The 12,808-nt window shown below is 42.7% G+C and overlaps 1 non-coding gene across 1 annotated transcript; it reads left to right on the forward strand.

The window, feature by feature from the left end:
- The first annotated feature begins 12,124 nt into the window (after positions 1–12,124).
- On the forward strand, positions 12,125–12,233 carry LOC141636113 (small nucleolar RNA R71). Its single transcript, XR_012540747.1, has one exon. It is a non-coding gene; the product is annotated as a small nucleolar RNA R71 (small nucleolar RNA).
- The last annotated feature ends 575 nt before the right edge of the window (positions 12,234–12,808 follow it).

Below are 12,808 nucleotides of genomic sequence, written 5' to 3' on the forward strand. Positions count from 1 at the left end.
TTATATAGCGAGGTTTAACCCAAAGAGTACACGGGAACCGGGGAACCAAACCTTCTTGACAACTGGCATCGTGAGATGGAGAATATACTAGACCTGGTTCCTTGTCCTGATGAGATGAGAGTAGAACAAGCTGCGTTCTACCTGAGGGAAGCAGTTGGCAAGTGGTGGGATACGGTGAAGGTGAGTGCTAGAGAGATGTATGTGAACCAGGGCTTACCTGCTATACCTTGGGAAGAGTTTCGGAGGGCTATGAGGAAAGAGTTTGTACCGGAGCATGTGAGGAGTAAGCTGACGGAGGAGTTTGATGGGTTTAAGATGACATCGATATGTCGATTCTTGAGTACTACAAACAGTTTAATGAGAAGTCTAGGTATCTTTGAGGATATGGGTTTGAGTAAGGAGAACCCGTGGCGAGAGGTTTGAGAGGGGGTTGACCCCTAAGATTATGGATAAGCTACCTGTAGGAGTCCTTACCGATGTTAAGGAAGCTTATGAGAGGGCTGGGAGAGCTGAGAGGTTAGTAGACATGGCTCAGGAGAGAGTAAGTGAGAAAAGAAAGGCTGAGAGTGAGGGAGGTGGCCAATCTAGTCATAAGAAAGGCAACCACACCCAAGCTAGAGGGTTTTCTTCTGGGTCAGGATTCAGTGTTGGGGCTTCCTTTGGGCGTGGCCGTGTGGGTGGTAGTGGTAGTGGTAGTTGGGGGATGACTTGCTATGACTGTGGTGGTGTAGGCCACAAGAGACATGAGTGCACGAGCGCACTAGCTTTTCAGGAATCAGCTCGGGGGAGCTATTCTCAGGGACCTGCACAGAGTTATGCGAGCAACAGACCAGGTGGGTCATGGTCTAACCGGGGAAGTCAGAGCTATCAGGGTGGAGGTAACCGCAATGGCGGTAATTCTTATCAGAAACCAGCTACGAACAACAAAAACCAGGGGTCGGGTGCTAAGCCGACCACATCGGCCAAGATCTTGTCCCGGGGAGGTGGACGGAAGACCGATGGAAAGTGTTCATGATGGACAAGAAAGCAAATGAGGAAGATGCACTTGTTATCACTGGTACCTTTCTTGTTAACGGTATTCATACCTTTGTTTTGCTTGATTCGGGGGCGTCTCAGTCGTTTTTATCTTCGAGTCATGTTAAACGGTTGGGTTTGAGGGTATATGAGTCTGTAAGTGAGAAAGTTTTTATACCTTCGGGTGAGTCTGTATCATGTGGGAGGTTGTTTAGAGATGTATCTATGATAGTTGGGCAAGTTGATCTACTTGTAGACTTGCTAGAGTTTCCTTTTGACGGTTTTGAGATGATAGTCGGGATGAATTGGTTGGGAAAGTATAAAGCTAAGATAGACTGTCATCAAAAGAAAGTGTCTTTAAGAGGGCCTAAGGGTGTTAGTGTGTCTTATCGTGGGTTTCTAGTCAAACCCAAAGTTAAGTTGATTGCAGTTGTCACCTTGAAGTCTTATCTGAGGAAGGGATGTCCTTTGATCTTGTGCCATGTGAGAGATGACCGGATAGAGAGTCCGACAGTTGATCAGATACCAGTGGTGGGAGAGTTTGCAGATGTTTTTCCAGAGGAGATTCCGAGGTTAGCACCGAAGAGAGAGGTAGATTTCACCGTTGAGTTGAAACCGGGGACGGGGCCAATCTCTAAAGCACCGTACCGGATGGGTCCTAAAGAGATGGAGGAGATCAGGAAATAGTTAGATGATCTGATAGAGAAGGGATACATTAGACCTAGTGTATCACCGTGGGGAGCACCAGTTCTTTTCGTGAAGAAGAAAGATGGGAGTTTGAGGTTATGCATAGATTACAGGGAGCTGAACCGAGTGACGATGAAGAACAAGTATCCTTTGCCAAGGATAGATGACCCTTTGATCAGTTAAGTGGTGATACCATCGTTTTGTATCAAAATTAAATTTATAATTCCAAACTAAAACTATAGCTAGTGATAGTAAGGGTCGAACCACAAAGAGACAAGGTTGATTTTGTTTGCTATTTTTCAGTCTATAAAAGTAACAATTAATTGGGGGGTTTTGAGATTGGTTGACTAAATTGACTAATTGCTAAAATGAAATTTCTCAACAAGATAAAAAGAGGATCGGGAAATTCGGTTCACCATGGCAATGGTCAGGACAATAAGGTAGCAGAAATCCTATAATACGGTCTCAGGGGGTATAAGCAAGCCTTTCGATCAATGCTCAAATTAACCTTGCGGTCTTCTAATTCCCCGAAATTTCTCAAAGCTTTCACTCAAGAGAAATTCCAATCTAATGATAATTCTAATTACTAATCTTTCAATCTAGTAAAAAGGCTTATCAAAAGACAACAAGATGATACAGAAGAATTCATGCTAACAAACAATCCTAATTTATGCCATGGCTCACCTCGTTCCCAATCAAAACAATTAGCTACGCATGACTAAAACTAAAATAATTGCTAAATTGATAACAAAGAACAAGATTGACATGATTGAATTTAAATAAAAGACAAAAGACAAAAGATGAATTTCTGGAATTAAATTGGTAGAACAAGAATTGAAATAACAAGAATTAAAAGAAGAGGAAACTTGCATAAAACTTACTAAGATGAACAACGTAATCCGATTCGAGGTTCTCCGTCTCCCAAAACTAGATCTAAAAACTGAGTTCTTCAATAATGAAAAGCATAACCTAATAATTGCTGCGTTCTACTGATAAAAGATGCCCAAAAGTTAATTACAAGTGGGGCTTTTAAAAGTCTAACACGAAGAAATAAATCTCATTTCCTTGATCGGTCGATCGACCGGTCAGCATGGTCGATCGACTGATGGTAGCAATCCAGTAGCGTCGATGAACTTCAGTGGTCGATCGACTTTACAAGGATAGTCGATCGACTGATGGTGCTGTGCAGAAACACTTCTTTTCTTCAAAAACAGCTCCTCACTCCAATGCACGCATCCCGAGGTGAGTGAGTACGAACCTCCTTCTTCCAAGCTTCCCTGAAGTTGCCCCCGGAGGACGATTTAGGCTTGATTTAGCTTACTTCCATTCATTCCTACAATAAATCATAGAAAATGCAAAGTTAACCGTTTCGGGAGAAATAGTAGCTTAAAGCTAACAGATACGCATGGAAATACGTGCCAAAACCGCAAATAAAGTGTATAGAATATGCACATATCAAATCTCCCCAAACCAAACCTTGCTTGTCCCCAAGCAAGCACTATGACCCATATAAAAACTAAATGGAAAGGAGTATATCTCAGAGCTAGCTACAAGTCAATGCCAAATCGTTTAATGCACATTATCAACTACTGCAAAGTTCAAATCAAGTGAACAAATTTATGCATATCATGGAATTAAATCGGGCGTTCGAACTTGCAAGACTCATACATTCGGACTCTCCCGGGTCACTCTTCTCTCAGCAAAGCAAAATGGTAAGATTATATGTAAAAGAGAGGAAAGAAAATACAGTCTCTCACCTAGACTGCGACCGAAAAGACATGTACGCTTGACTAGCATGAATAATGATTCTAGCTACCGTACATACGCATAACCACCGTCAAATACTATTACATGCCGAACTATTGCAAAATTTGGATATGTGAGGCTAAGTGGGAAAGAAGGGCAAAACAAGTATGGAATTGTGAAGGTAAGAGCCAAGCTAGTACCTAACGAACCATTAGAAACCGCGTCCCATTCCTCCAACTCGAATTATAAATCGTGCCTTTAAAGGACTAGGCAACACAATATCCCAATCAAACGCCTCTAATTCATGAAGTAGGCACATGAGGCGTGTTCTCTATTCAACCAAATCATTATTACTTTTTCAAATATCTTATTATTCTTTCTTCTTTTTTTTTTCTTTTTCACTCTTTTTTTTTTTTCAACTTCTGAGCTGGTGGTCGATCGACCAGTGATGATGCGATCGATCGACCACCCTGTCACAACCAGAGCTCTCTGCCCGGGTAAACGCGTCCTTTTTTTAATTTTTCCTTAATTTTTTCTTTCTTTCCAGCTGAAACATTAACACCCCCTTCGCTTCTCATCAATACTCACTCCATCAGTACAAAACGAACCAAAACCGCTTCTAATCCGACAAAAATTCCTCTACTACTTCCTAGCTTGGCACAATGGTAGGCTAAGTATGGGATGTAGTTGAGGGCAACAAGCGCGATTATAGCTTATAGTGGAGTTAATGGGGTAAAATGAGAAAGGGGAGGATGCAATAGTTCTCAAAACATGCAATACCGACCACAAACCAATGCGTATAGGCAATAAGCAATCAAAACTCATACACGTGCAAAACATGAAATGAAGGGAGTACTACTCTCAATCCTAAATTAACCGGTCATGAATGTCACCAGTTATAGGCTCTATATCTTAGAAAGTATAAGTAGTTTGCCAAAAGTAATGAGTCAAGTCTAATTACCTGAAATGAATTCCATAACGAAATTTGAGAAATCACTTATAATTCTCGCTAAGCAGCTGTGAAAAGGCAAGGAATGGCATATTTGACTAATAGTGCAAAATCATCATTAATAACTCCAATCCGACTCAACTATATGCAAAAGTAAACGTGATATTTTTGATTTTTATGAATTTTCAATTTTTTTTTTCTCTTTGTGTTTTTTTTTTGAATGAATGAAAAAACAAATGCAAACAGAAATGCACTAAACATGTGACTGAAATGCAATAAAAAACAAATGCAGATGCAAAACAAAAGGCATATGCAAATACCCTCCCTAAACCAAAACGCACAATGCCCTCATTGTGCTCAGCAGCATATCACCAGCAGAAAAAAAGGGAGAATAAAAGCATAATAAAATAAAAGGAAACTAATAAAGAAAGGAAGGAACTCACAAAATACGACCTCCCAAACCAGGCCAAAAACGGGGAGGTCACCAAAGATCTAATCTGTACCATCGTACTCCTCTCCACTAGACTCTCCGGACCCCGAGTCGCTCTCCTCGTCCGCCTCGGCGGCGGCGGTAGTGGCTATCCCGGAAGTGGAGGCACCAGCGAGTAGTAGTAGGAGGGGTCTCTGGCGGTGAGGGTAGCAGCCCACGGGAGGAACAAAGTAGGAAGGGTGAGTCCAAGCACTCGTGGGAGCATCCCCCTTCGGGCTAACTCCTCGTAGATCGGGTGCAGGGGCTAGAGCCGTGTCTAGCCTGTCTTTGGTCAAAGCTCTGCACAAATCACCCAATACACGTGACATTGCCCTCTGGTCCATGACCGGAGGGAAAACCAAAGGAGTAGGTGGTCGAAAAGTGGCCGGGTAGCCGGTGGGAGCGATAGTGGAGGTAGAGGGTGCCTGTGAAGAGGAGGCACGAGGTCTCCTCGAAGTGCTAACGATGCGATGGCCGCCACCGGAGGAAGCTTTGTAACTAGGCAAGGGCGGCCGAGCGCCCACGAACGATGGTAAGGGGCGGGATAGGAGGGTAGCCTAGAACAGGATGTGGTCACGGATGAAAGAATCAATCTTCCACCGCATCGTCTATCGACCCAATAGACGACCCTCGCGTAAGGAAGGTCCATGAAGCGCAGTCGGGGTCAATGGGGGCCTCCTCTCGAGGGAAAAGTAAAACAAGACGGTTGGCGATACGTGTCACCAACCCGCCACAAGCAATGGTGGTCAAAGTGCCCTCACTTACGATCGAAAGTGAGCGGCGATCAATTAGGCAATGTTAAAAATACGGGCTATCCGACTTTCAACGTTCGGATAGCCCGCCAAGATAGACAAACAATATTATTCACATTATTAGACTCTTTACGGCCAAAAATGGTATTACCCATTAGCCGGAGAAAATAACGAAGAGGGGGCAAATGGACGGAAGTGCCCGTCCTTTTAGGCCCGTGAAAGTCAACGATGCAAGACCACATGACTCGATGAACATCGGATGTATCCGAGGTTACGCCTCGAAATAAAGACCCAGAAAACCGGCAAAATCAGCTAATGTCAGGGAGTAGTTGACATTGAAAAACCGAAAGGAAATGCAAGGGTTAGTCTTATCGACCACGAAAGCGGCGAATCAAAAGCATAAGACGAAAAGAATTCGAGGGTCAAAATATAATACGTGAACTCGCCATGTCCACTAAACTGTCATACCCGTCCCATTTAGCGGGGACACAACCGACTAAATAACGACCTAATTTCTCTAAGGTAGGTTTATGGAGAAACCGGGTAGCTGTGACTTTCATTTTCACAACAAACAGAGAAAATTTAGCCCGCTGAGTAGAAGAGGAAAAGATAACCTGCGGATAGTCAGGTAGACTATCCGTGGTGTCTGCAAATCATCGATGGCGGTCCTCGTGGCCGCTTGGCAGCTCCTTGGCTCGACTGCCCTTCAAACATGTGTTCCTTTCCTTTTGACATTGTTGTTACCTGCAAAAGAATCAAATTAGCAACAATCATCCCCTAACAGTGTCAATTTAAGAAAACCCGAATAAAATCAGAAATTAAAAATCAAGTTAGGGTTTCGAAATATTTGGGGAAAACGGATTTAAACGCCTCCTCGTTGCTAATTAGTTTCGAAAATCAAGGGGGAAGGGGTAAAACAAGCAATTAAAGCATAAAAAGACAAGAAAACAAACCCTAGAATCGATTTCGCCAAATCGAATTTTCCGTCTCAAAGGCACATTACTCGAAAATTTCGCACTAAACCGCAGTAAAAATCGAAAATAAAGCATTCAAAGAAGATAAGGTACATACCTTGAAGATTTACTCGAAGATTAGAGCAAGAAAAGATGAGATTCAGGAAGGGTTTGTCAGGAAATCGAAAGGTAGGGGGAGAGAATAAGGGTTCCTTTGATTTTCTGATTTTGGGAAATTGAAAGAATAAAAGAAGAAAGAGTGAAGACTTCCCTTATTAGCTGCATTCTGATCCCGCGAACTAGTCGATCGACCAGTGATGGCAGTCGATCGACTGGTTTTCCATTTACACAACTTCTGGACTTCCCGTGGTGGTCGATCGACTATATGACCCGATCGATCGACCACTCCCCTATACTACGATAGTTTCATTTTCTCCACTTGATCGATCGATGACTCACTTAGTCGATCGACTGACAACGCTGGCAATCAAACTTTAATTTGTCAAAGAGACATTTTGCCATCATAACTACCTGTCTTTCTCTCACAAATATCCAGTAAACCATCTACGCACTTTGCATAAAATAAATTCCTGCAAAATTATCAAAGGCGCACACTCTCCGAACCAAGAAACGCTAATTAAAAGGAAATAAACAAATAAATAAAGCTCAAAATGCAAATTAAAAGAAAAAACAAAATAAACTTCCTAATTACAAAAAGTTACAACCGGGTTGCCTCCCTAAGGTTAAGCGGTTTAAGAGGTCCCGCATGACCTTTTTACCTCACTCTGCATCATCCGATAACGGGTCGAAGTACAATACCTCGACTTTCCCAACATATGCATCTGATCCGTGATAATGCTTCACATATTGGCCATTAACCTTGAACCTTTCTCCAGCAGAGGTCTCCAATTCAACTGATCCGAACTTTGTGACCGTTGTGACCGTGTAAGGGCCATCCACCGGATTTCACTTACCAGAAATAAGCGGATACGAGCGTTAAAAAGGAGTACCTTATCGCCAATATGGAACTTGCGCTTGATGATTCTCTTATCGTGCCAGCGCTTCGTTTTCTCCTTGTAGATCCTTGCATTGTCATTGGCCGCGGCCCTAAATTCCTCCACTTATTCAAATTGTGTCATGCGTTTCTCACGAGAGAGGTTAGGATCCAAATTCAAATCACAAATAGCCCACCAAGACTTACGCTCTAACTCAACAGGTAAATGACATGTCTTACCATAAATCAATCGGTATGGTGACATCCCGATTGGCGTCTTAAACGCATTTCTATAAGCCCATAAGACATCATCTAACTTAAGACTCCAATCTTTTCGTGATTTAGAAACAACTTTAGCTAAGACTTCTTTCAATTCTCTGTTAGAAACCTCAACCTGAACACTAGTTTGAGGATGATACCCCAAACCTCTACGATGTTGGACACTGAATTTAGTCAATAAAGCACTAAGTTGTTTCTCTTTTAAATGCATTCCCCCATCGCTAATGACAACCCGAGGAACACCAAAACGAGGGAAAATAATCTTTTTAAATAGTTTAATCACGGCTTTCGCATCGCAATGGGGAGTAGCAATAGCTTCCACCCATTTGGATACATAATCTACAGCTACGAGGATATATTTATTACCTTGACTGCTCGGAAAGGGTCCTTGATAATCAATGCCCCAGACATCGAAAATCTCAACCTCATGAATGCCTACCTGTGGCATCTCATGTCTCTTGAAAATATTCCCCGATCTTTGACAGGCATCACACTCAGCAACAAAATTGCGACAATCTGCATGCAAAGTTGGCCAATAGAAACCAGATTGGAGTACCTTAGCTACAGTCCTAGACGGACCGTGATGACCACCATAATCAGAAGAGTGGCAAGCCTCTAGGATATCCTTCACCTCCCATTGAGGTACGCATCTCCGGATGAGATCGTCTGCACATTCCTTGAAAACATAAGGATCATCCCAAAAATATTGTCTAGCATCATAAGCAAACCGCTTCTTCAGCTGCCATGAAAGCTCGGGTGGTATCTTACCTGTCACAGCAAAATTAGCAAAATCAGCAAACCACGGAGGTGGATAAGACCCTCAAGTAGTAACAGGTAACAGACTCTCATCAGGAAAAGAATCATTAATAGGCAACGAATCCTCCCTTTCTGTCAGCTGCAGACGAGATAGGTGGTCAGCTACCACATTCTCTGCTCCTTTTTTATCTTTGATCTCCAAATCAAACTCCTGCAAAAGGAGTATCCACCTCAAAAGCCTCGGCTTCGCATCTTTCTTAATAAAGAGAGTCTTTAACGCTGCATGGTCAGTATAAACAATAACCTTAGAACCTAACAAATAAGACCGAAATTTGTCTAGGGCAAAAACTACAGCTAGAAACTCCTTCTCAGTGGTAAAATAATTGATTTGAGCCTCATCCAGAGTTCGGCTCGCATAATATATGGCACTTAAAGATTTATTCTTCCGCTGTCCCAAAACTGCACCGACCGCATAATCGCTGGCATCACACATGATCTCAAATGGGAGGTCCCAATCAGGCGGCTGAATGATTGGCGCAGAAACTAGGGCCTCCTTTAACCTGTTAAAAGCGGTGAGGCACTCATCAGTAAATTCAAAGACGGCATCCTTAAGGAGAAAATGTGTAAGTGGTTTAGCAATTTTTGAAAAATCCTTCATGAAACGCCGGTAAAAACCAGCTTGACCAAGGAAACTCCTCACTCCTTTAACATTCACGGGAGGAGGTAATTGCTCAATCACCTGCACCTTTGCCTTATCAACATGTATACCTCTATCAGAAATCAGATGCCCTAACACAACTCCCTCATTGACCATAAACTGACACTTTTCCCAGTTTAAAACAAGATTAACATCTATACAACGTTGCATGACTTTATCAAGGTTAGCTAAACAACGATCAAAGTCACTACCATAAACTGAGAAATCATCCATGAATACCTCCATAATATTTTCTATATAATCAGAAAAAATCCCCATCATGCACCTCTGAAAGGTAGCAGGGGCGTTACACAACCCGAAAGGCATTCTACGATATGCAAAAACACCCTATGGACAAGTAAAAGTGGTCTTACTCTGATCGTCCGGATGAATAGGGATCTGAAAGAACCCTGAATATCCGTCTAGAAAACAGAAAAATTTGTTAGAGGCAAGTCTTTCAGTCATTTGGTCAACAAAAGGGAGGGGGAAGTGGTCTTTCTTGGTGGCGGCATTCAACTGTCTATAATCAATGCACATCCGCCACCCTGTCACTACTCGAGTTGGTATTAATTCATTTTTCTCATTTTTAACCACGGTAGTCCCTCCTTTCTTCGGGACTACCTGAATCTGGCTAACCCACTTGGAGTTGCCAACGTAAAAATAATACCCGCATCGAGTAGTTTCATCACCTCGGCCATAACAACTTCCTGCATCTTCGGGTTCAACTTGCGTTGACCACATGTCATGCGTAAGGCTTGTGGCCTTCCTCCAACTCTATCCTGTGCATACAAACATCGGTGATGCCCTTAATGTCATCAAAGAGTAACCCAAAGCCTTCCTGTTTTCTTAAGCACACACATCAAAGCGGACATGGTCATCATTAAGCTTAGAGCTAACAATAGTGGAGTCTTTGCTCCGTATCATCTAGAAAAACATACTTAAGATTAGGAGGAAGTGGCTTACGCTCTGGCACTTTTACCTCTATAGCATAGACAGAATCAGCTTCAATGGTGTAGCAAGTGTTGACCAAGTTCTCGTTGGCCAAGCTTAAAAGCATCTCATCTTCTTCCTCATTGAGCTCGTAGCTCTCCATTGAGGCTACCAAAGCATCTGGCTCCTCAGCATTCTCCACTGTAGTACCTGCACACTCATCTGAACTAGTTAGATCAGCTAAGCGATCCTTGGCCAAGGATCCCCTCCAATTACAAGTAACAGCCCTGTCAACAATATCAATGGAATAACACATATCCTCATCAGCAGGTTCAGTCGCCTTGTGAGCAAGACTGAACTCAATGGTGTCATCCCCTACCTCTAAGGTTATTGTTCCGCATTTGACATCTATTACAACCCCAGCTGTATGTAAAAACGGTCTACCTAAAATAATAGGTATCTGACTGTCCTCTGCAATGTCCAAAACAACGAAATCGACAGGAATAAAAAACTTACCCACTCGAACGGGTACATCCTCTAGAACTCCTATAGGTCTCTGAGTCGATCTATTTGCCATTTGAACGGTAATATCAGTCACCTTAAGTCTACCAATATTTAACCTTTCGCAAACAGAATATGGCATGACACTGACACTGACCCCTAAGTCACAAAGGGCCTTTCCAATTACATGGTTACCTATAGTGCAAGGAATTGAAAAACTACCCGGTCCTTTAATTTAGGTGGCACATTAATTTGCGAAAGAGCATTACACTCTTCCACAAAAGCAACATTACCATCATCACGAAAATTTCTCTTACGATTTAAAATATCTTTCATAAATTTAGCGTAAGAGGGTACCTGGGTAACTAAATCAGTGAAAGGAACCGTTACCTCGAGATTCGGACCATCTCCGAAACTTACCAAACTTACGCTCCACTTAGTAGCCTTCAAATGCTCCGGATACGGATCGCAACACTCCGGCCGTAGGATCAGTAACCTTCGGCTTCCATAGGTTTAAAACCCCCGTCAAATCATCAATGAGTGAAGAATCATGCAAACTAGTTGACGGATTTGCATCTTGTACTGGGAGGTCAGTCGATCGACTGATATTAGTGGTCGATCGACCAACTTGGCTGGGCGTGAACAGTTCCTATTCAGAATTGATTTCATCAGGTGACTCAGTCGATCGACTGACAATGTTGGACGATCGACTGATTGTGCTGCGTGTGAATAGTTTCTGATCAGAAACTATTTTATCTGACGCTTCAGTCGATCGACTGACAATGTTGGTCGATCGACCAGAAGTACTGGCAGTTGAGCTCGTTTTTGTACCAGAAATTAGACTAGCTTCTTCATCATTTTTTGAGTCTCCTCTTGGCTTGTCGGAACCTTCATAAGAGAGGCCACTTCTGAGATTAATGGCGTTAATCATTTCAATTGGCCCTTCACATTTACTTGAAGAATTGGCAACTTGCTTAGCCTCTATATTCTCCAACTGCTTCACAAAATTCTTTGAGGACTCGATCTCGGCTGCTTCCATATTCGCCACTTGAACCAAAAGGCCTCAGACCATTTCCCTCAATTCTTCGATCTCATTTGAGTTATGAACGGGAATTTCAACTCTCTCCTTAGGAGCTTCAGTCGTCTCAAGCTTCTCGAGACGAGTAGTGATAGAAGTAATGAGTGTCACAACGGTACTCATTTCATCACTTTGCTTTCGTGACTTTCCACGTGAACTTCCAAACTCAGCTCTATGGACTGCCATCTCCTCAATAGTGTTCCAACCTTTATTTTGACCGGTATTGTTTTGGAACCTACCATTAGCAGCTGCATCCAGGATGACCTTGTAATCATCATATAGAACGTTATAGAATTCATTGCAAAGGTACCACTGCTGAAAACCGTGGTGAGGGACGGACCGAACCAAGTTCTTGAAACGTCCCCATGCTTCACAAAATTCCTCATCATTACCTTGCTGGAAGTTAGAAATTTTACTTCTCAAAGCATCTGTCTTTGCAAGTGGGAAGTATTTTTTGTAGAAGGCCAATGCGAGAGATGTCCAATCTGTGACTCCAGCTGCTACCCTATCAAGGTAGCGGTACCAATCTCGCGCCGAATCCTTCAAGGAGTATAAGAACATCAACCCCTTTACTTCATCCTGAGTCACCCCAGCTGGTATAGGTATGGAGCAATGATGAGTCCGTGAAAATTTCCATATGCTTCAAGGGGTCCTCATCTGGTAGACCAGCAAACTGATTTCGCTCCACTAAATCGATATAAGAGGAACGAAACTCGAAGTTACCGGTAGTAGGGGTAGGTAACTGGTGCCCCTTTGGAAGGTGGTGCTCCTTTGGCTGAAGATTATCATATATTGTAGCCATAATTGCCAAAATGAGAGTACTCAAGTCTTCCTCTCAAAGACCTGTCTTCTAACTGTGCAAAAGCAAAAACTAGAAGCAAAGGTAAGCAACGGCCTCAAGGAACAAAAGTTCCTTGAGACAAGAAAAATAAACTAAAATAAGGCAAACAAAATTACACCGTCTCCCAAGAATGGCGCCAAAATTTGATACCGTCGTTTTGTA

Source organism: Silene latifolia, chromosome Y (genome assembly GCF_048544455.1).
Source record: "Silene latifolia isolate original U9 population chromosome Y, ASM4854445v1, whole genome shotgun sequence".
NCBI classification, from domain to species: domain Eukaryota; kingdom Viridiplantae; phylum Streptophyta; class Magnoliopsida; order Caryophyllales; family Caryophyllaceae; genus Silene; species Silene latifolia.